Consider the following 25,297-nt stretch of genomic DNA (forward strand, 5'->3'; position numbering starts at 1 on the left):
AGAACTAATCTCTCGTGTTTCCTTATAACCTTCCCCCCCCTTTACTTCGATCTGCCCCCAGCAAGTTCTGACTATTTGTCGAAGAAATTAATATTTTCCTTTTCTATTGCACGCCTTTTCGAAGATCCATGCAGTCCTGCAGACTTTCCTTGACTCAAATCTGCCAACCTCTCGTTACAAGCCCTCTCCTACTGTCAATTTCAGGTGCTCCAACTGGGGCCAGCTGGGGTGGGAGGGATGTGTGTGTGTGTCTGTGGGAGGGGGAAACGGAGGATCCTGAACCAGCACTGCAATTGGCCACTGTCAGTAAGGCCATAGACCTGTGCCCTGTCCGATTGGAGGCCGTGACAGCCACTCGAAAATAGGGGCGGAGTCTCGGTGAAAGGGGATGAATGAAGTCAAAGTGGGCAAAGGAGGAGCCGGTCAGAACGTGTAGTAGCAGCCTTGCAGCTGGTGCCTGGAGAGATAGGCTACGGATGCGGTAAGTGAGGAGGACTAGGGATTCTGGTGGGGAGGACTACCAGATTAATTAGGATCCATCTTGTCCCCCTCTTATAATGAACTTGAGCAGGTAACTATGTGAAATAGGTCGGGGACTGAGAAGGGGACACTTTGCTGCCCCCTGAGATTATCTCTCCCGAGAACAAAACAGCCCCGATTATAGGAGGGGAGGAGAGAGATGGGGTCTGCGGGTCTGCCAGGGTTGGAGTGCCACGTGAAATTGAGAGGCACTTAGAGATGTGCAAATCTTTCTGCTTCGGGGGAAGTGTGTCAATTCTAGGGACTTTTAGGGGGAATACCCGAGTAACGTCTCTCATCTCATTCTCAGTCCACGGAAAATTGTGAAATTCAGCGTCTCTTATTTCCTTCATATAACTCAACTCTGGAGGTTTTCTGTGATTATCGTTATCCTCTGTCGGGGGGGGGGGTGTAAAAGAGGGGGGCGGGGGGGGGGGAATTAGAAGCTGGGAGGATTGTCGGAAACTGACCCGAGTTTACTGTTCTTTTCCAAGATTGGGTTTTGCTGGGGTTGGGGTGGACCAGGAAATGACCTGCGAGGGAGAAGCAGCCTTAGAAGGTGAGACTGAGCTCAGGAAGCATCAGTTCTATCTAAGAGATGGGAAAGGAGGAAGCTTTCCCATGATGGGAGAACCTGGAGGAGATGGTTTGTTGCTGAGGCTGGAGGCTTCCTGACAGTCTCTTGCGTGGGAGCTAGAGACAAGGGGTGGGGATGAGGGGAAGAATAAGAGAAAAGAAGCTCGCCCCTCCGTAGGGCAGCTGGGGTTTCTGGTACAAGAGATGTCCGGTATATTTGAATCGGGAATGGGAAGGGATGGGGGGCATCGGTTAACGGAGAGGCGCCAGGCGTGTGCTGCAGCCGAATTGTAAATGATGAGATTATTCGCTCTCTCATCCCCAGCCCTCTCTGAAATAGGTTGCCAGAGGAAGCACGAACCTTATTCTTATTATTATTAGCTACAGCTGTGCTTCCGCTGGTCTGCTCCCTCCTCGATCTTGGCGAGGACAGAGGGGGCTGGGGTCACGGACCTCAGCCGTTGCTTGCTCCCCCAAACTGGCTGCAGCGCTTCGGGCTGGGCGCTGAGCTGCTCTGCGATGCGGCTCTTTTGTGCTAAGGAGGCGGGAGGGTGGTTGCCGCTGACTGAGGCTACGCAGAGGTTACTCGCGGTCATCCACCTGCCAGCAGAGGTTGGGTGGCTGGGGCTGCTGATTCAGTCCGGAAATCGGCATTTACCACACGAAAGAAAGAGGGGAAAAAAAAAAAAAAAAAGTTTTATGATTGGTTTCCATCTCGCTGTCCAATCATTTTACTCTGGAAATCTGCTCTCCTTACAGAAAGACCTTATGAGTCACTCCCTCGCTTGTCGGAGAATACTGGGAGGAGGGAGAGGGACTTTACCTCCTTACGCAAAGTAGGCACAAAGACCTTTCCTGCCCAGCTGGCTGCCCGCCCCTAGGTTTCTTGGGCCTTCGGGGCTTGCGGTTTAATGGAAAGGACTTAGTCTCGGCATTTTCCGATCTACGGGAAAGGTTCCAAGCAAGGCACGCTTAACTGGAATACACAATGTTACTTGGCTCTCGGTGCCGGAGCCGAATCAGTGAACTAACTATGAGGGTGATTTTCTAAACTTTCTCCTTGTGGCCCTGGCATAATGCTGTAGGAGGCCCTGACTTGTCTGGGTAAATGATCTACGTGAGAGCCTGAAATCAAAAGGCAGAGTAAAATTCTGACCTGCCACTTATTACCTGGATAATGTGGGGCCATTTCTCATGGCCTTGGTGCCCATTTTTATCAAATGAGGCTTTTGGGTTAGATGAGGGAGTCAGGCATCTTGGTGGAGAGACCTTAGACAAGTCAATTAGCCTTTGGAACCTCAATTGCCTCATCTGTAAAATGCCGGGGCTAGATGGACTTTGAGGTCTTTTTCCAGCACTGTATTCTGAGGTGAATCTACTGCAAACCTTATAACTGTGTCCCCAAAGTCACTAGGTCACTTTCATCTTTCAAACCCATAAACCACTTACATACTCTGAGGACCCCAGAGGATAGATTTACTAATGTCTAATTTGATGTCATTATTTCACCCTTAATCAGTAATTAAATAACGAGTTGTTAAAATTCATCGGACTTTGAGCTCACTTCCCTGGCTTTATTGGAATTGGAACTGTACTTTACCTCTAGAAAAATCTATGGAATTGTGTTGTTTAAAGAGATCACTCTCTCCCCTTAACATTTTTATGGACGTGGAAGGAGAGGATAAAAACACTTTGTGGAAACAATTCTAAAACAGTAATTTCATCAAAATGTCATTTAATTAATTTCAAATTTGAGATCAAATTATAATCTGGTTATTCATCTATTTATATACTCTATTGTTTAAAAAAGTTGTCTTCTTTCAAAAAAGACACCTTTAGATTGTGGAATCTCCATAGTCCCCAAAATGCAAAGCCGTATTTTCCCTTAGCACTCACTGTGACCTGGAAGATAACAAGCACTTAAAAAAGGCTCCCTGGTTGATTGTTTCTCTGCTATGAGATGAGGAGGGTTTCTTTCAAGTTGCATAGGGAGAAATCTGGCCCTCTTTGGATCCTGGGGTATTCAGTAAAATTGTAAGCTTTTCCATAACAAGCAATTACAAGGTACAAGAACTTAAGCTGGGATTATAGTAGATTTTTATGCAGTTCAAAAATGTATATATGGGGGTGGAAATGGGGAGGACTTACAGCTACATAGGGAAGCATAATAATTTATAAGCCACTCATTCCCCTACTTTGTATATATTAATAAATAATATATTGGGGGACCTCAAAAAGGCTGAACTGCTTAGTTCCAACATTTTAAGCAGATGTTTTAGATGATGATTATCTAAAGTACCAATTTAACTTCCCTTTTCAAAAATCTCAATCTAATCATGCATTCATTGATCCTCTAATTAGAAGCGATATTTTCACATGCTTTCATATAGAGGGAAGATGATTAATAATTTTATTTGGATTTGAAACATCTGAATTAAGGAGCAGATGTGAACATTATGTCTGAAGAAAAGCTAAGAATAGCAGTATTTTTCCACAGTTATTGTACCTGATTTTTTTCAATGTCCAAATTGCTCCAGGAAACATCTTTGAGAACAGCATTACCTTTTTCAGGACCCTAGGGTACAGCTCAATAAATTACCCCTTAGACCAGTGAATGTTCCTCTACCCTCACCATACCAAAGCTTGAATGGAATAATACCTTTCCCAGAGTACTTAATGTCCTGGTATTCACAGGGAGTATTCATTGGGTCCACATGAAGGATCTGACTCTTTTTTAAAGGAGTTATCACTGTTACAAATGTCCACTAGTTACAACATATAAATAAACTTATTATAAGTAAAATTGGAAGAGATAATTTAAGATGAAAAGAAATAAAAATACATTGTTCAAATATGTTTTAATTGATACAATCCATTAGTCTATTTTTATTAAATATATCATTTCTTATATAACTGTATTCCAAAAATAAAGATACTCAAATAAGAACAAGACAATTTTTAGAGATCTTTCTTTGCACAGTAATAGGATGTAGAAAAATTTTGTTTATAATTTTTTTTTTTTGTGGAGAGGGGTAAGACTTGTGATTTTATTGATATAAATTGTTCTTGTTATACCAATGAGGTGAGGTGAAGGAACTCCTTCAACCAATGCAAGTCAGCACCAGCACTGTAATTTATAGAAAGTTCTCTAGGTGCATTGTGAAGTATGCAGTGTGAAAATCATTATAATGATTTTCCTGGGCTCACTCAGTGTGTGTAAGAGGCAGGACTTAAGACTAGATCTTCCTGACTCAAAAGCATCTCTGTATCCACAGTGCATACCTAAATTTAGAATAGTTAGATAAAATAATAACGGGAGTGTGGTTAAGTGGATATTGTACTCATCCATGGAGTTCATAAGACATGGGTTCACAACTTACTTCTGATACTAGCTGTATGATCCTGAGCTAGTTACTCGAACTCTTTATCCCTCAAGAACTCTTTAAGATGTATATTAAGTCATAACGGGTTCTAATTGTACCTCAGTAGAGGGCTTTCCACTCTGGGAGTTCTATACAACCAAAACCAAAGATCTACTTTGTATTTTACTTTGTTTTCAAAATACACATGGAGAATTATTTAAAAAAAAAAAAAAGATTCTGTTGCAAGGTCATGTAAAAAAAAAATAGTCAATGTTTCATTTCTCTATGTCTAATTGATTCATTGACCATGAAATACTCATTTCATTTTTTGTTTAGAGATGGATCAAGCAATCCCAACTTTCCAAGTCTGTTGAAAGGTTAGGGTTAAAAGAATGGAAGAATCTAGAGAAGCACCTTGTCTAACCACCTGTCTCTAAGAAATAGTGACCATCATTAAGAGAGCATGTGTGCTAATTGGTATCAATGATGTCTAAGAATGAGGACCTTATCACATTCCTGACAGAATCCTAAAGTAGCCTTAAGATCAATGACTTTAAAGACCACTTATTATTTTACACCCCTCTTAGAAAAGTCTTGAAGATAGTAAATTCCATTGCCTGAAAAACAATATGATTTAACTTGGAATTGGAATAAAAGATCAAAACCCTTTTCTGACAATTAGCGGGGTTTCTCAGCCCTCTTAAAGTAATGATTCTGAATGAAAGGCAATAGTGGTTTAATTGACCTTGGAATACCCATTTCATTTTCTCTTCAATGATGGATTGAGCAAATCTAACTTTCCAAGTCTGTTGGAAAGTTAGCATTAAAACTGAAGAATCTAGAGAGGATTCTTGTCTAGCCATCTACCTCTAAGACCTATCTTCTTACATTATGGGTCTTGATCCCATATGGGATCTCATGATTGAATGTGGAGGTCATGAAATTATGATTTATTATCGTAAATGTTTGATTTTAATACCAATTTTATATACCTATATATCCAGGTCATGTAAAACATTCTCAAATGAAGTGGGAAAAGTTAAAGAAGCTTTACTCTAGGAGACAGTAACTGTCATCCGAGAGTACTTGGATACTAGTTGGTATCAATTGAGAAAGGGAACCTTTCTTCCTGTAAGTCAAGATTGATAGATAATAGTTTTGGAAGTACTTCCTCTTGATGATACTGTTCATTATGTCTGTCTAGGTTGATTTATGCTGAATTTGGCAATTTTATGAGAGCTTGGAATGAAGTTCATTTCACAGTTTATTTGTTTGCCCACTCCCTAACCTCAAAGACAAAAGTCCAGAGGAGGTAAATAAGCTGAAAAGTCCTAGTGATAAGAAGGATGGGCATGTGCAGATCTGGAGAGGACAGTACTATTGCTGATAATACTGTTTTCAGTGCAAAAATGGCCAAATATATTTCTGGAAAGAGATCTTGGAGTATATGCCCTGACTATATGGCAATTGGAAAATGGCTAGTTTTCGGCAGCCCTCCAATCCAAATCTATTGACTTTCATCAAGTTAGCTGAATTACAAAATGTTGTAAGGGTAGAACTATATCAGAATAAATAAGTTATTTTGGGGTTTCCTTCTTAATCAGTTTTGAAAAATAAGTTGTAGTCTCTTTTATAGTTCGCTAAGAAGAAAATATCTGCACTTTTCAATAGGTAGTAATTATTATTTGGTTAAACTTTTTCTTAAAAAAATATATCAGTTAGTTGTGTTTAATCACCGACTATTTGCCAGGTACTATGCTGTAGACACAAAGAAAGCAAAAAAAAAAAAAAAAACCAAAACAAAACAAAAAACAGGTGCTTGCTCTTCAAGAGCACATGGTCTAATAGGAAAGACAACATGTCAATAATTATCCCAAAGGAAAAATTAAGGATAATATCAAAGGGAAATCACTAAGATTAAAGAATCCTTGGAAAAACTTCTTGCAGAAGATTTGATGGAAGCCAGTTAAACCAGAAAACAGACATGAGGATGGGGAATCACATTGATGGCGTATTTGGATAAAAGGGCTATCCCTAGAGTAAGGAAGACTCATCTTTGTGAATTCTAACAGTTACTATCTGTGTGACTCTGGACAAGTTACTCTATCGTGTTTACTGTAAAATGAGTTGGAGAAGAAAAATGGCAAACCACTTCAACATCTTTGCTAAGAAAACCCCAAATGGGGTCACAAAGAGTCAGACACAACTGAAAATAACTGATGAGAGAGAAAATTCCAGGAATGGGGAACATCCAGTTAAATTCTTGGAATCAGGAGGTGTAATGTCATGTGTAAGGAGCAACAAGAAGGTCAGGAATACTGAATTTCAAAATGTGTGGAGGAAAATAAGGTATAGAAAGACAGGAAAGGAGAAAGGGACCAGGTTAGGGGAGTTACAGAAGGCTTTAAAAGTAAAGCCGGGATTTGATATTAGATTTTGGTGGCAATAGGGAGCTATTGGATTTTATTTAAAGGACTAATGATATATAGTCAGACCTGTGTTTTAAGAAATCAATCTGATAGAAAATCCTGGAAAGAGAACATTGTACACAGTAATAACAAGGTATTTGATGATCAACTATGATAGACTTGGGTCCTCTCAACAATTTAGTGACCCAAAACAATTGCAATAGACTTGTGCCATCCATATCCAGAGAAAGGACTGTGGAGACTGAAGTGGATTAATGTATAGTATTTTCATCTTTTTTTTTGTTGCTGTGTTTATTTGTTTGCTTGCTTGCTTTTTCCCCTTTTGATCTGATTATTCTTTTTTTTTTAATTAAAGCTTTTTACAGCTACACCCAAAGAAAGAACACTGGGAAATGAATTTAAACTGTTTGCATTTTTGTTTTTCTTCCCGGCTTATTTTTACCTTCTGAATCCAATTCTTCCTGTGCAACAAGAAAACTGTTTGGTTCTGCACACATATATTGTATCTAGGATATACCACGACATATTCAACATATATAGGACTGCTTGCCATCTAGGAGAGGGGATGGAGAAAGAGAGGGGAAAAATCAGAACAGAAGTGAGTGCAAGGGATAATGTAAAAAATTACCCTGGCATGGGTTCTGTCAATAAAAAGTTATTATAATAATAAATAAATAAATAAAAATTAAAGCTTTTTTATTTTCAAAAGATATACATGGCTAATTTTCAACATTCACCTCTACAAGACCCCGCGTTCTAGTTTTTTCCCTCCCTTCTCCCACCCCCTCTCCATTATACATTATACATTAAACATGTACAATATCTCTATACATATTTCCACAAATATCATGATCTGATTATTCTTGTGCAGCATGATAAATATGATATGTTTAAAAGGGTTGCACATGTTTAACCTATATCAGATTGCTTGCTGTCTTGGGAGGGGAGAAAAATTTGGAACATCATAAGGTTTTGCAAAGATGAAGGTTGAAAAATATCTTTGCATGTATTTGTTTTTTTTTTAATAATAGCTTTTTATTTTCAAAATATATGCAAAGATAGTTTTCAACATTCGTTCTTGCAAGACCTTGTGTTCCAGATTTTTTTTCTTCCCTTCCCCTCACCTCCTCTCCTACACAGCATGTAATCCAATATATGTTAAACATGTTTTTCATGTATTTGAAAAAATACAATCAATGTTGTTCTGAGGATTGACTGTGTATATACAGGATGTCCCCAAAGTTATGATGCAATTTTAAGCTATTATAACTTTAAAAGAGCACTAAAGCAATGTATTGGGACACCTTTTACGTTTGAACTCCTTTATAAATTTTAAAGTAACAGAAAGAAGTTAACTGTAACTATCACTATTATTTCTACCATCTTTCCAGGCATGGGGGACAGCTAATACAAAGGCACAAAGCTGGAAGATGCAATAGTGTATATGAAGGACAACAAGAAAATCAATTTGACTTCATTGTGTATGATTGAAGGAGAAAAATGTCTAATAAGACTAGAAAAGTCAATAAACATTTAAGTGACTACTATATGCTAAATGCTGGGCAAAAAGAAATTGTGGCTGGCCCAAGAAGGGCTTTAAATGCAAAAGAAAGTTATATTTTTAATTTTTTTCTACCTAATAACATTTTATTTTTTCCAATTATGTGCAAAGGTAGTTTTCAACATTCACTTCTGTAAAATTTTGAGTTTGAAATTTTTTTCTTCACTCCCCAAGACAGCAAAAAATCTGATATAGGCTTTTTATGTATAATCATTTTAATCATAGAAGTTATATTTTCTCCTAGTAGAAAACCACTGGAGTATATTGAGTAGGGGAAGAGTGTGACTTGACCTGGGCTTTAGAAAAATCACTGCCATATGGCGAATGTATTGGAAAGGGAATAAACTGAAGGCAGGGATTCCTCATAAATTGTTATTTTTGTTTAATCATGTCAGTCATGTCCAATTCTTTGTGACCCCATTTGGAGTTTTCTTGGAAGAAATACTGGAGTGGTTTGCCATTTCCTTCTCTAGCTCACAGATGAAGAAGCTGAGGCAAATAGGGCTGTGACTTGCCCAGGATCACACAGCTAGTGAGTGTCTGAGGATGAATTTGAACTCGGGTCCTCCTTAGTCCAGATTTTGCGCATTATCTATTGAACCACCTAGCTGACATTGCTTCTCACACATAGAAATGTCCAAAAAAAGCATGAACTTCTTCATGAAGGGATAGGTTCACTAGCTTTTTGAGCAGAGATTAAATGAGCATAGGGATATCATACAGAAGGATGATATCCTACCCTATTTAACTGTGGATTGGATTCTGGGACTTTCAGCTCTCTCTCATCTCTGAGATCATATGATTCTAAAGGAGTTCGACTCTCTTCTTCCAAATTAAATTGCCAAAATACTAACAGGGCTCCTACCAAAAGCCTCAAGTTGCATGTAAAGGTCTTTTTGAAGATAATATTTTATTGTTGTTAAAGACCTATTGGGAGGAAAATAAAAAGGAACCATTTTTTGTGAGCATTTCATGTGTAGGGGGTAGGAAAAAATGAAGGGGTGTGAAAGCCATGCAAATCACATCCTTGTTTTCTTTCCTTGTTTGCCCTATCCTGCACGCTTCTGCCAAGTATCAGGATGGGGAGGTCCCCAAAATATTCCATCTGGACCCATGTGATCTGAAAATTCTCAAGCATGGAATAGGACATATTGTTCTCTGAAGGAGGGGAAATGGAAAAAATATCAAAAATGAGAAGAATGCTATTGTTTTAGGGCAAGTGGAGATGGTTGACGGACTTTTTAGAATTGAGAAATCTATCTTTAAACAGCTGCTGGGCAGGCATTGTCATACTCACTGAGTGTGGGAGATCCTAGCAGATAGAACTCTAGGCCTGGGAATGTGTCTGAGCAAAGTATTCAAATTCTAGCAGATGTTTGATTTCAAGCACAATGGGCACCTACTATAGCTTCTTTTAGTCCTTTATCAGTAGGGAAACCCCAGAGCTGATAAAACATATATGGACGACTCTAGTATAAGTTATAAACCTGGCCAATGCACTGAGAGAGTAACTAAGAGAAAAGATGGAGAATCATTTGGTTTTTATGGACTTCAGAAGCCTTTGTTATTTGGGGAACTATGACCAAATCTGTTTGTATTCATTTCTACTCTGGGCTGCCCTGCTCCAAAATAATTAATAAAACAAAACACTATCCTGCAATATTTAGTTTGAAAAATAAGAAGGCATAATTCCCTGAGCCCCTTAGAAAAACTTTATCTCTCTGGAGGTCAGGACCATTTTACTTTCTGATTCTCTGAATTTGCATTAAACTGTGGAGAAGTATGTCACTCTGCAAACTTTCTTCTACAGATGACAAAACTTCTGGTAGGGTGATTGCTTCAGGATTTCTTTTTAAAATGCAGTGATTCTTTCAGCTAGATATAAAAAAGTTTCCTTTAGAATATTATTGGCATAGTATTTGCAGATAATATCAATTGTCCTCAGTTAATAGATATTGTGATTCAGAAGAAGAATAATAGCTAATACTTACTTAGAATTTAATAGGTGACAATTCTTTATGATTATCTCATTTGATCCTCACCATAACTTTGGGCTGTAGTATTATTTTTAATTCTATTTTATTGAAAAGAAAACGGACAAACAGAGGTTAAGTCACTCAGAGCAACACAGCCAGAAAATGTCTGAGGCAACATTTGAACTCCGATCTTCCTGTTTCTATAGAGTAGAGGCAGTTGGACTGGAAAGAAGTTTTAGTTTCTCTCACTTAATATGCATACAATCCTAGTTGAAGAAGGGATCCGAGTTGAGTTGCATTGGGAAATTTAGGTTTAAATTTCTAGAATGAAACTGAAAGGAGTTCCCATATGCATACCTTTGTATTATATTTTCAGATTCCTACTTGGCTCCCATCTTAACTCAGAAATATTTTTTCTTTCATCTACTTTATGGCATTTTTTTTTTTTTTTTTTTGGAGGCAATCAGGGCTAAGTGATTTTCCCAGGGTCATACAGCCGGCAAATTCTGGGACGGGCTTTGAATTCAGGTTCTTCTGACATTGGGTCCATCTATTGTATGGCTCTTCTTAAAACTCATTTTTCCCTAGTGGATCATATCCTAGCAGTCTTTCTTGGCAGACTACTTAGGAAATGGACTGCTCACCAGTACTAAGACTGGTCAAACCATATTTTCCTATGAGGCAGAAACTTTTTTCACAGATACTGCTTTTATGTATGAGCCCATCAGTATCTATTATATGTATATGTGTGTGTATGTGTGTGTGTGTATATATATATATATATATATATATATATATATATATATATATATAATAAATGTCAATCACCAAATTCTAAATCAACCTACAGAACATTGAGTTGATGGTTGCCTATCACCATCAGAGGAAGTATAGAACTTTAGAGTGGGAAATTTTCAAACTTTTTTATCTTCAGAAACCTTTTTGACTATTGAATGTTGAATATCCTCCCCTGTCTCCTCCCCCCCCCATCCAATTTATTTATATGTCATGACATTGCTTCCCAGACATCTCAATCATTCAGCAAGAAGGACAAAGAATAACAACCCCTGCTCCAAGAGATTTTGTTTATGTAGGCTATACCAATGTGATTTACCAAATTAGAAAGTAAAATGTTTCAGTATTATGATAATAGTTTTGACTTCTCACCCCCCCCCCCAGATCCTTAGGAATCCCTGGGCCACATTTTGTTCTATGAATAACAAACTTTTCTCAAGTCTCTATCTTATAGCATCATTGTATTTGTTTCCTGGCATTTTGATTCACCATTTGTCCTTGGGGTACAGTTGAGAAGACAGCTAATTATTCAAGATCTCTTAGACTGGTGGAACCATAAAAGCATTCTGTGAATGTTTGTTAAATGCTGATTGTTTAGCCTCAGGCAGCTAGACAATAGGTAGAGAGCCCAGTCCTAGAGTCAGGAAGATTCATTTTTGCGAGTTCAAAACCAGCTTCAGACACTTACTATCTATATTGACCTTGGGCAAGTAACATAACCCTATTTACCTCAGTTTCTTCATCCATCAAATGGAGTCAAGAAGAGCTCGACAGGATTGAACCCATGTTCTAAACATTGTTCTAGGAAGACAAAGAGACAGATAAAACCCTTAAAGAGTTTTCATTATTTTGGTGGAAACAGCATTGTGCATATGTAAGGAAAGAAATGGCACACTTACTATGTGCCAGATACTGTGCTAAACTCTGTATAAAAGAGATTATAAAGGTAGGTTCTTTTATTCTCTTTGTTTTACAGTTGAGAAAGCTGAGACAAACAGATTAAGTGACTTACCCAGGATCACACAGTAAGTATTTGGGATTGGATTTGAACTCAGTTCTTCTTGATTCTTGGCCTAATGCTCTTAACTATTGCTCTGTTTAGCTTCCTCCTATGTGTATAAATACAAGGCAGGGTAATGGTTCAAGGAAGTTACTAACAAATGCAGTTGGGAATGGGAGATCTGGAAATGTTGATATATAAGGAAAAACTTGTTTTGGAAAAAACAAACGATTTCAAGGATGACTCTTATTTAGTCTTTGTTTTGTGTGTTAGTTTTTGTTTGTTTTGTTAGTTTGTTTTGTTTTGTTTTACATTATGCATAGGTAATTCACAAAAGAATTTCACTGGTAATAATTTTTTTTAAAAAATCAGATTCTCAAATATTGTTATTAGTCTCTCCTTGGAGAATTGTAGTTGGTTTGTTGTCAGTATCAGAAGCAGCTCCATTTAAAACTAGAGACCTTGGCACATAAGACAGAAGTCTGAAAGTTACAACAGCAATCAGAAAGCTTGCCAAATGGCTAATTTCAGTGTTTTCTTTGAGAGTGATCTCTAGGATTTCATATTTGCCATTGTTTGGCTATATTCCAAAGGCAAAGCCCTAAGGGAGCTGGGAAGCATCATTGAAAGCTTAATAAGATACATCACCAGATTTGTACTCCAGGGAGGTTGGGGGCATGTTTTCAGTAAGTATCCTTTCTGTTTTTCCTAGATTTTGGTCCAGGAACAGATGGATAATGATAGGAGAACATATGGTACTTGGGGTTCCTCTCTACATACCTTGCTGGTATCTTCCTTGAACTTTTTCTTCTATCTACTTTCATAGCTTCTTGAAGGAACTTGCTCACCCCCACTCCCATTTAAGTCACTTTTCCCTGAACTTCTGCCTGCAGTTATATGCTACTATAGCCACCACAAGCATGCAGGAGTCCCTGTCTTTGGTTAAATGAAAGAGTTTCCCTGGCTCTGACTAACCATCACTTCCTCTTTGTCATGTTCTTCTTTGGGGTAAAGAAATGTAGCTAACCACATTCTCATGGCTATTGTATAGACTAAGACATGAGGGCTGCCCTTAGGTTTTCCCCATTTGTGTCCTTTTTCTTTCTCTGATTAATTATATTCCTCCATATTGATTTTATATTGCCTGGATGACCTTTTTCTGTTTATTCCCTTGAAAGAAAAGACAAAAACAGTGATCATTTTCTTCCCTTTTAATTGCTAAATTGCTAATTGCTAAAAGAATAAATAAATAAATAAAATACAATTAGTTCTATTAGTCCCATCCATTCCATCAGGTGAAAAAAATTCTACAATCAAAAATGATCTACAATCTTCTTTTTGCTACATCACCTTCTTACTGTTGGCTGAGAGGCGAACAATAGAATGAACATTGGACCTGAAATCAGAAGAATTGGCTTTCAATCTTCTGTCTGATAGCTATGGACAAGTCACTTAATCTTTATGTACCTCGGTTTCCTCATTTGTCAAATAGGGATAATATTTAGAGTGCTGCCTCATGGGGTTGTTGTGAAATTCAAATGAGAATAATGTTTGTAAAAGATTGTCAATTTTGAAACATATTAAAAATGTCAGTTATTAATATCCTTAATGATTATATCATTATCATTGTTGAGAGCTATTGTGAAATATTTGAAGAAGAGTTCTTGACTTTAATATACACTTTCCAATGACACAGGAATGTTTTTTTTTTTTTTTTAAGTAGAATCATAGATCATTTAGATCTGAAAGAAACCTCGAGTCCAACTCTTACATTTTACATTGAAGACCAGGATAAAAGGATCTTAAATGACTTGTTCAAACTCTCAGAGCTAGTAAATATGTGATATCTGAGTCAAACATTGCGAATCAAAAAGTAAGAAAGGCAACATGCTGGCTCATCCTGTTATCTTTAAATAGTTCAGTACCGGAATGCAAATCTGTAAAAGTATCATCGTATATAGAAACTGCGAGTGATTCAAGATGAGCACTTTTTCCCCTACTAGGTCAGAAAAGCATCAGCATGGATTCCCCCTTTTCGCACTACAGGATTCTGGGCAGTTACATCCTCAGAGTGAATTATAAAGGGAAACATGACTTCTTGTTTAAAAAAAAAAAAAAAAGTTAGCTTTGCTCATCCCTTCTTCATAAGTCCTACTCTCTTATACAATCCTTTATTGTAGGCAGCCTCCAAGCAAAACTTGTATTATTCTCATTTCATAGAAAACTAACTCAGCCTTCATGTAGAAGTGCTTTCTTACATATGGTAATTATATATGCAAATTGGAAGCCCTCATGACTTGCCTGCTGAGTGTTCATCTCCCAAACTGTGGGGGGCATATGGTTTCTGTTTTATTGCTTTTGTCTTTTATTGTAAAAGAGTAAGAAGTAAAAAGTGGCACTGTAGTAATACAGATGAGTCTAAATTTATGAAGAGGGAAGGAAAAGAACCCAATTAGGGCATTTGGCAGCAGCATGAGGAGAAAAAACAGAAGTGTACCTGAGTGATTTCATTGTGAAAGAACATTCTGAAGGGACAAAACCAAAACCCAAGAGAGTGACAGGAAACCTGAGGCTATGGGGAGAGAATGAGCAAGCCTGCTTATCTGAGACATGCGGGTGGCAATTGGACACAAATGGCAGGAGGACAAAGCAAGACTAATGAGGTTTTATAGGCTAAATGTCTTGATTAAAAATAGGAGAAATTAAACTGACAATTCTCAAACATTTTCCACTTTCTAAGTAGATTATAGCTAAAAAAGGACTTGAGGATCTCTCTTCCCACCCTTGCTAAAATTGCCTTTAGACTACTAGTAGTCAGCTCTTAGCTCTGTTTCTCCCATGAGGATTTAGCTTAGTCCTTCCTGGCTAGCTTGTTCCAGCTAGCCACCAAATGGAAATATGGACAAATGACCTGGCTATTTGAAGGATTAAAATGTTATTCTGAGATAATCCTAGGTACAGACTGAATGGCCGCTTTGCAAGATTAACTCTGTGAAGACAGAAATCTTAAAGTACATGTGTTTGATGCTCTAAACTGGTAAACTACCAGACAAGCATTCTTAACCTGGAGTCTACAGACTGTTGAGGGGTGTGGGGATAAATTTCAGAGGCTCTGTAAACTTGGTTGGGAAAGAGGAAAAATTACCTCTTTATTTTATTATATTTGGTTTTCTTTGTAACTCCTTCTATTTTATTTTGTGTGTTTTCAGACATTTCAGGAAGGGTTCTCTACGCTTCACTAACTTCCAAAGGAGTTCATATTACAGAAAAGGGTTAAGAGCCCTCATCTAGAGTCTCTTAAAACCCTTTCTGAGAAACGAGGGATAAATTTTCCAGAGATTAAAAAATATATTTATATTCTGTCTATATATCTATCTAGTCATAGCTTTCCTTGTGATGCCCATCCCTAGCTTATATAAGGTTTGTACTTCACACATACCAACTTTGGTAAGCAAGAAAAACTTCAGTGTAAAAGGGCAGAAGGAAAAGGGGAACCAGCCTAACAATGGGAGCTGTCCAAAAGAGAAATGGACTACTTTGAGGAGGTATTGGGATCTCTCTCTCCTTTTCTTCAGGCTGAAGAATGAATGATCACTTGACCAGAGTTCTGAAAAAGGATTCTTGTTGAAGTATGGGTAAGACCTCCAAGTCCTGTTTCAGCTTATGAGATTCTGTCTAATTCATATCACAACCTCTCGGTGCCTTAATAGGCAGCTTCACAGATCTCTGTTTGTGTCTGTTTGTCTCTTTCTCTCTCTCCCCCATTTGTCTGTCTGTGACTCTTTCTCTCACACATACATAAACATTATTTCTCTATGCCTCTCTATCTCTTTCTGTCTGTTTCTGTCTGTCTCTGTCTCTCTGTCTCTCTCTTTGTCTCTCTCTCTTTCTCTCTCTCTCTCTCTCTCTCTCTCTCTCTCTCTCTCTCTCACACACACACACACACACATCACCTAGTGGCTAATCATCAATTGAATTTATTGGTCTTTAACATTAGATGAATAGAATACTTTCCAACTTGGGAAAAATCTCCCAGAGCTTATAAAATAGGAGTTCATCAGAGAAGGATTTTATTGGAAGACCTACAAGGGTCTTACTTCAGTGCTTTATTATAATTTAGGAATTTCCCTGAGGGTCTTAAAGGTTGTGTTAATAGAGGATATAGGTTCTGACTGGCCATCCCAAGCTAAAAATGTTTCAAACTTGAACCAAGAACCAGCTTAGCTAAACTAAGAGAGACCTATCATCAGAAAAGTGGCTCTCAGGTGATGAATATTTTTAGCCCTAGTAACTCATGAACCTGTGTGAAGAGAAGCTGTGGAGAGACTTTGCATCCTGAGGGCTTTTGGAAATACTGAAGACTAGCTGAGTTAAGTGCCTAATATTTGCGGGGGCCCATGTTTAGGTTATGCAGTGGGGAAGGTACAGCAAGGGATTGACCATCTCATTAGGAAAATTAAGACAAGTACAAAAATAACTCTAATAGCAGGCACAGAGCGATAAGTCTGAAAAAAATTTATTGTGGTTATGTTCTAAAAACAGCTTGGCTTCAAGTTCTAGCCTGCAACTTGTGCTTTACTAGTCACAGTCTCTTAAAATAACATTTTCTAATAGGACTTTGTATTAGTGAATGAAAAAAATAAATAGATATAAAATATCTACTATGTGCAGACCACTAGGCTGAGAGAAATTGAAAGATAATTAAGATCCTGTCCTTCTTCTCCTTCTAGTTTAAGTGAGAGGATAAGACAGATAACACTGATAGTCATAATTCAATGACTATCTGACTATATCAGTCAGAACAGATATGTGTTTGAAGGTACAGTTGGTCATTTCTGAATGGACAGATCATAAAAAGTCTCATGGAGGGTCAAAGGATCATAGACTGATCTGGAAGAAATCTTAAATGTCACCTAGTCTATCTCTTTCATTTTAGAGATGAAGAAACTGAAGGCCAGGGAGATTAACAGACTTCCCCAAGAGGTATCATTTAGATCTATCATGACATATGAACTGGGTCTTTATGACCTAGCTGTTAACCTGACCTTTGTCTTTGTGTATCCTGAAGACTCCCCATCTACCTTGCTGCCCATTCACCATCTTCCTCCCAGCTTTGCTTAGAAAATGATAATCAAATGAATAGCAATCTAGTCCTGGGCTCCATTCAGAATCCTTCTGACTCAGTTGTAGGCTGCCTCGATAGAAGTTCCTTTCTCTGGGTACTACTCCCTGATCTCTCATACCCATTAAGGTCAGTCCCATCCCTGCTCTGCTCCTAGCAACTCAACTCTCCCCCTCTATTGATTCTATGAAGCCCCCATTCTATTTGTAACAAAATTTTCTTCATGTTAGACTTGTTCCTTTTGTCTCCTTGCAATCACAGAAGCCTGGACCTTCCCAGAAGACTGCATCTGTGGCTACCCTTTCTAACTGTAGATGCAGATTCATTCCTCCCTGACCCCTCACACACACACATTTTGGGCCAAGAGGAGGAATATGTATGCTTTTTGCTCCTTATTGCTGCTTTCAGATTCTCTGTTCGCACCTTCTTTGAGGTATACTTCATCCTAATATAGCATCTTATCCAGACCTTGGTGGTTATTATCTATCAGCTTCAGGGCATTCTTTCTCCTTTCTCAAGGAGTTCAGTATCTGATTCAGTTATTCTCTCCTTTGCAACTCCAATCTTATAATTGAGAACTTCAGTTACATGCTGATAACCCATTATGGCCTAACAATTTATCAGTCTCCTTGGTTCCAATGATCTTCACCTTCATTTCACCACTACAACTCACAGGGATGACATCATAGGGATGACCCTATACATCTCAACCCATCTAAACCTATTTTTGGTCTCACCTATTCCATACAGTCACTATATCATCCCTTCTTTTCCTGGCTACAACCCCTGCTCTGACTTCACTTTCTTGCCTTCAAAATCTTGACCCTTTCTTGCTTTCAAAATCTTGATCTTATAATTAATCAGTCTAACTTTACATTGTCTTTTAACTTTGAGTCCCTTAACTCACTGTTAAATTGCCTTCATTCTTTTCCAAATCCCAAATCATCTGGATGATGGTAATAGACTCTTAATTGACTTCTGTTTCTAGTCCAGGGATTCTTAAACTTTTATATATGGACCCTTTTGCAAGTCTGGTGAAAGCTATGGTTCCCTTCTCAAAATATTTTTAAATTCATAAAATAAAACACACAGGACTACAAATGAAACCAATTAAGTCAAAATTATCTATATATAGATATATGTGTATCTATATATCTATCTATACATATAACCAAATAGATATTACCAAAGCAGAAGGAAGACTATACCATTTCCCTGCTGTGAAATTTCAATAGTACTCTTGCCTATAGGACAAAATATAAAGCTTAACTCGCTTTAGATTTAAAGTCTTTTTTTATCTGGCTCCAATCTACCTGCCTAGACTTATTACAAATCCCTTTACCTCTATACATTCTATTTTTCAGCCACAGTGGCTTACTTGTTCCTCATGTACCATATTACAATTCAGTCTTTCCCCCATGCCTAGAGGAAACTCCTTCCTCACCTCTGCTTCCTTAGAATCCCTAACTTTATTTAAAGAACAGCTAAAATGCCACATGCAAAAGTAAACAACAGGATCCTTACAGTTGCCAGAGTGCCCCCCCTCCACTCCATTACGTTGTATATATTTTATATCTATTTTCTGTATGTGTTGGTTTACTGTAGCAGAATGTACTTGAAGGCAAAGACTATTTCATTTTTGTTTGTATACTTAGAGCCTGGCACACAGTAGATATTTAACAAAGATTGAATGAATCAGTGGGATTTTAATAGGTTGAAATGGGAAGCAGAAAGGAATTAGGTCAATGAAAATATTCTCCTTAGCAATTTGTCCAAGATAATTGGCATGGCTTAAAAAAATTCTAAAGAATGGGAGTGGGAAAAAAAATGCAAGAAGATTCAAGTTGAACCTATGACCCCAAGATAACTGATTAGGGACTAGATCACTTCTTGTCATTTAACAATTAAAATGGCTTCTATCTTTATATAATTTGTAATTGTATGAGTAGACCCATTCACTTGTAGAGGAAGAGGGAAGATGAAAAAAAATTGGATAAAAGTAAAGCAGAATTCTTGTAAATGAAAACAAATAATTATTTTTTTCTCCTCAGAACTATTTGATTTTTAATTATTATTATTATTTAGCACAAGACAGAGATCAGGGGAATATAAAGATTTTTGTTGTTTTTGTTGCTCATATTAATATTGGGTGCCATTTGTACATGAGTGAATGGGGCTTCTTCTGGAGGCTTTAGTTTTCTTCCTTATTAAAAAGTGCCATAACTATATATGGGAAAGGAATTTTTAATAACTTTTTTTATTATGAGTAACCCACAGGACTTCTCAATAGATTATACAAGAGAGGTATATTTTCAGTTTCTACCATACATAGTCTGACGTTACAAATGAGGAGACTAATATACAAAGAGAGGGAAGCAAGGACAATATTACCACAGTTGCATTCATTCTAAATGCCTAAAAATGAAAGTGAGGTCAGATATTTTATATTAAACTATTACAATAAGTTGCCTAGATTTTCTATGTCTGAGAGTTTATGAATATCAAGTATTTCTTGTAAATGCTTTAAATAAAACTGCTTGACTGAGGAGTAAAATACCAGAAAGATTGGCATTTAGCTGGTCTCAGTCATATAGCTTTCATCCCTGACAGCTGAGGTAGGACAATGAAAGAATTTTCCTAAATAAACCTTTCATAGCAATGTAGGAAAGGGTTGCTTTAAAACATAAACATTTTATAAATGCTTGGAGATTGATTGGGACATTAGGAAGGTTATGAGACCAAAATTTGTACTGTATATTTTTCAGTTCTGTCTGGTTTTTTGGTTGACCCCATTTGGAGTTTTCTTGGCAGAGATAGTGGCTGGGTTTGCCATTTTCTTCTCTAGCTCATTTTATATATGAGAAACTGAGGCAAACAGGGTTAAGTGACTTTCCAGGGTCACACAGATATGAAATGTCAGAGGCTGAATTTGAACTCAAAACATAAATTTTTCTGACTTCAGGCACTCATCTGTGCCATTTAGTTACCCTTAACCAGTATTAGTCACCTGGAATAAACTAAATAATTGCTTCTCAGTCTTTAAAGTATTAACTCTTATAAGATACTTCCTGAAATGGCATATACCCTGTACAAATATCCCTTTTTTTTTTAATAGCAATCGCCTGAGGAGAGACTAGCCTTATATTTAGGAATATTAAGCAAATGAAGGTAGGAGTTGATGCCAAAATGATCAGAGTGGAATCTGTGCTTAGATAAGAATTTATAAGTATCTACTTGCCTAAAAAGAGATCTGATCTAGAAAGAAACTGCCATATAGCAAAATTAAACTAAATTTAAAAAGTGATTCTAGAATGGGTAGATAAGAAAAGACTTCTGAGTTCACTCTGCTCTCTAGTATTTCCACTAGTATCTAGTATTTTCTTGTAAGAATATAGAACCGTTGATAAGAATGTTAGAATGTAAATTAAATTTAATGGGAATCAATGTAAAGTCCTACATTTGAGTTTAAAAAGTCAACTGTCCAAATAGAAGTTGGAGAAATTAGCTATACAACATTTCCTGTGGAAAAAGCCAAAGGGTTGAGGGAGAGGGAGGAGGAAGTATGTGGTATTTTAGGGCAAGTTCAACATGAGTCAATGATATGACATGTCAGCCACAAGCTAATATGATACCAGGCAATAATGATTGAAATCTAATTCCCAGAAGGAGGGAAATTACATTTCTACTGCATTCTATCCTGGTCATATTAGGTGGAGTATTTTGCTTATTTCTGGGCACTGCATTTTAAAGAGGATATTGCTAAGCTAAAGTAGATCTATAGGAGGATAACCAGGAAGGTAAGAGAATTTGCCATAAGAGGAATTGAGGAAACAGCTGAGTATTTTAGCCTGGTGGAGACTGTGTCCTAAAGGATTCCAAGGGCCCCCATGTGGAAGAAGCCTTAAATTTTTTTTTTTTTGGACTCCAAGAGGCAGAATGAGGGGCAGTTAGTTGAAATCACAATTCCAAACAAAAAATTACAAAATTCTTAATAATTAGAATTGTCCAACAGTAGAAAAGACTGCCTTCAGCTGAAGTAATGAATTTTCTCTTCCCCCAAATCCCTCAGGCAGGGATGCTAAAGAAGGAATTCCTAACACATTGGGCCTTTATGTTTAAAAACTGAAAAGTGATCATCTGGTGTAGTACAAGTGACTAATAACTAGTCATGGTCTCATTGCCTTCCTAATCATAATCAACAAGAGATTTTTCGTGTTAGAATAGTGGCTCTTGAGGTTCTTTCCAAGACCATTATGGTGTCATTTTATGATCAGCTGCCACTGTTTGCGGGGAGAGGAAGGGAATCTTCCTATGTGCCATCCATAGTATACCAGTTTACCTGAATTTGGCCCTGTGACCTAGAAGTAAAAGATACTATGCCCTATAGCTAACAGATTTAAGGTGGATAATCTCCCAGATAATCCAAATATCACATCATCTCATTTAATCAAATTACTATGTATGGGAGAACAAATGACTGCACTTATATGAGATGGCCTAAAGTTATTATTTGGTGCTATTTCATAAAGGCCCTCAACATTAGGAGAATTAAGGGCTAAAAGATCAAGAGAAAAGATATCTACCATTTCCTGATACTATTTCATGTATTTATTATATCCAAGTGTGGTGGATTTTGTTGGATTAGTTATGCTAATGGTATAAAGGGAGGCTGACCTGGGTTTTGAGATACCCTTGACCAAATGAGTTAAGTCCTGCCAAATAGGCTGTTCTTGCTGCTTCTCATACAAAACACACTCACCCCCTTTTCTATGCCTTTGTATGAACTGTCACCCATGCTTGCAATATACTTCCTCACCTCTGCCTCTTAAAATTCTTATTTACCTTCAAAGCTCAGTTCATGAAATCTTTCTTGACATTTGTTTCTCCAGGGACTACCTGTTTTCTACACACACACACACACAAAAAAAAAAAAAAATTACTCATCCCCAATAAAAAGTCAAGAAAAGAGAGTCTTTGAAACAGTTTCAAAAACAGAGCAGAAATAAGTTCAGAAGGAAACAAATACAACCATTTTGAAAGTAGCATATAAAATTCATTCTATACTTTTTTTTTTTTAAAGCAGCTATGTATAAGAGAATTGGGTTTCCCATATAATCCTCTTTTCTATTCTGCTTCATATGTTTGGGCTGGGGAGGGGACCAGTTTTTATGAAGTTCAAAATTAAAAATACAATAAATATGTGAATTGTTTATTTACATGTAATGTCAGTATTAATTATAAGCCTATCCTATCCAGGAAATAATATTTGCATCACAGTCATTAGATTCTTCTTTCTGTGTGAAATGAAATAATTTATGTAAGATGCTTTGCAAGCCTTCAAGTGCTTTATAAATGTGAGCTATTATTATTATTGTGTAACCAGCCTTTTGCTATTTGCTATTTTTTGAAGTCACTAAACTTCATAGATTTTAAAATTGGCAACTTAAGGATGCTAACAAATACATTGCACAAGTTCTGGGTTCTAGCTTTGATTTCCCCAGGTCCTTGCTTCAGGGAAGTAACTGTAATTTTCCAAGGGTCCTCAAACTACATCCCTCGGGCCAGATGCAACAGCTAAGGATGTTTATCCCCTCACCCAGGGCTATGAAGTTTCTTTATTTAAAGGCCCACAAAAGAAAGTTTTTGTTTTTACTATAGTCTGGCCCTCCAACAGTCTGAGGGACAGTGAACTTGACCCCCTATTTAAAAAGTTTGAGGACCCCTGCGTAGACCTTGTTTTCCTCAAGATTTAAGATAGATTATTTTTTTTACTCTCTCTTCTATCTCTTAACAGTTTGTGCTTGATTCGTTTATAGCTTAAAATATATTTTAAAAATTATTTCTTGCTATGTTAAGGCAGTAAAATGTAGGCAAAATGTATTTAAATGTTCATGGGGAAAAAAATCTACTTTAACATCTGTATAGAAAGTAGAAAATATATTATTTTGAAAATCCAGAAAATTATCCTATTATATTTGAAACATTCTAGGGTCTTCTACTTGAAACAATATAACTGCATTCTGGTGACCAAAATGGTGGCTTCAGAGTCTATGATAACGGAGCTACAAATACTAGCTAAATAATACTTTTTGCGTTGTTTGCACATTTGGCATGTTTTCTGACTGACAGATCAACCTCAGAGGCCTAAAAGTACTATCAAATGGAAACTTTTATTTTATAGTAGATAAGAGGGAAAGTTATAAAAAATAGTCTATACTAGTTTACATACTTTTTTCATTTCTCTGCCAGCTCCTTGAGGGCAAGGAGGGTAAACTCGGTAAGTTCCTTGAGAGCAATAATTGTCATTTCTCACCTTTGTAGCATCAATACCTCGTATGAATTAAGCATTTGAGAGTTTAAATTGAATTGAATTGAAAATACACAGAAAGAGAGAACCTTGCTTTTTCAACACAATAATAGTTTGTACTATAAATCCCATAATATTGTAAACTCACAGAATCTCAGAACTAAAAGGGATTTTCAAAAGTCATCTAGTTCAAAATGCAATGAATATAAACTCTCTTCAAACTTCCTGAGAAGTTATCATTCAAACTTGTGCTTGAAAGCTGTCAATGACGAGAAATCCAAAGATTCTTTTGGACGGCCTATTCTGCTTCTCCAATTCTCTAATTATGAAACTTTTCTTTAAATTGAGTTGAAATAAAGTACTAAAAGGTTCTTGTTTTATGTATTTAATTGTTCTATTTTTAAAAATAATGTTTTAAATGCCAAGTAAAAACAATAAATTATTTTAAAAGACAACGTAAAAGTTTCTTTTGGAAAGTGATGGCTAATCATAATTGGACTTGTTTTACAAATAATCCTGTCCACTCAAAAAAATGTCAAATTGATAGCTATTTGATTCCTCAAAGCCAGCACTTATATAACTGATGTCTTGGTACAGTGGTTTGGAAAATGTTTTGGAAGATCTATGAATCAAATAACATTGAATGAGATTTAAAAATAAAAAAAACTATACTGATTCCATTTAGAGATAGGTGGCAGTTTTTGATTAAATGAAGGCAAAAGCCTACCCAAATTAAATATATTCTTTCTAAGTGCTAATAAATATGTTTATTAGAATGACATTATTTTCAAGTTAACTTTCTAGTTTAATTCTTAAAAACTAATGCTTGCCTATTAGCTTCATATCTTCAAGACTAATTGTATGTACTCATATGTACATAATTAAAGGAAATGTTCCTAGTCATTTAATTTGTAAGGGATTCTCTATTCCCTTAAGTATTAAAAAAAAAATTTCTTAAAAAGGCAATACATAAATATACCTCCATGTGATATTTAGATGATGCTGACCACTGTAAAGTATAAATAAGGGCATAAACTTAGAACTAGAAGGTCACCAACTCTAATGATTTACAGATGAAGAAACTTTGGGTCAGAGAGATTAAGTAGCTTGTCCAAGTTCACACAGCTAGAACACACCAAAAGCAGGTTTTGAAAATAGTTTTTCTGACTTTCCAACCAGCATTTTAAGTAGTCTTACCAATTACCCAAGCATTTATTAATTATCTGTTTATGTGCCAGGTACTATACTAGGCACTGGTCATTACAAACACAAAGAATAAAACAATCTCAACTCTGAAGGAGCTTGTTTTTCAATGGGAGAGTTATGCCTAATAATAGGGTATTCTTTCTGAGCTCTTTATTCAAATTATTTGCATATAGAGACCCAACTTCCTAGTGAGAAGCAAGCTTCAGCTTTCTTTTAGAACTTGTAGAATGTGCCATGTTCACTTTCTTCCCCCCCCCCCTTTTTCTTCTGTTTTTTTTCTCTTGTGCTTTTTCCCTTTTGTTTTCATTTTCCCTTCCCAATGTGATTCATAAGGAAATATTTTTTTTTAAATAGACCTCGTATGATGTCATTTAAAAAAATATTTTTATTATTTAATGCAAAAAGTAATTGTATAGACAGTGCTCACTTTAGGATACTTGCCAC

The 25,297-nt window shown here is 36.7% G+C and overlaps 1 protein-coding gene across 4 annotated transcripts in view; it reads left to right on the forward strand.

Moving 5' to 3' along the window:
- The first annotated feature begins 378 nt into the window (after positions 1-378).
- SLCO4A1 (solute carrier organic anion transporter family member 4A1) overlaps positions 379-25,297 on the forward strand; it is a 73,153-nt gene continuing 48,234 nt past the window's right edge. Inside the window, exons 1-2 of one of the 4 annotated variants that reach the window (XM_031951729.1) lie at positions 379-481; positions 12,195-12,243. The gene's annotated coding sequence lies outside the window, so the exon portion shown is untranslated. Of the gene's footprint in view, positions 482-12,194; positions 12,244-15,521; positions 15,854-17,189; positions 17,470-25,297 lie in introns of those variants that run through there. The other 3 variants (XM_023494465.2, XM_031951732.1, XM_031951731.1) reach the window with 3 other exon arrangements.

This window comes from Sarcophilus harrisii, chromosome 2 (assembly GCF_902635505.1).
Source record: "Sarcophilus harrisii chromosome 2, mSarHar1.11, whole genome shotgun sequence".
NCBI classification, from domain to species: domain Eukaryota; kingdom Metazoa; phylum Chordata; class Mammalia; order Dasyuromorphia; family Dasyuridae; genus Sarcophilus; species Sarcophilus harrisii.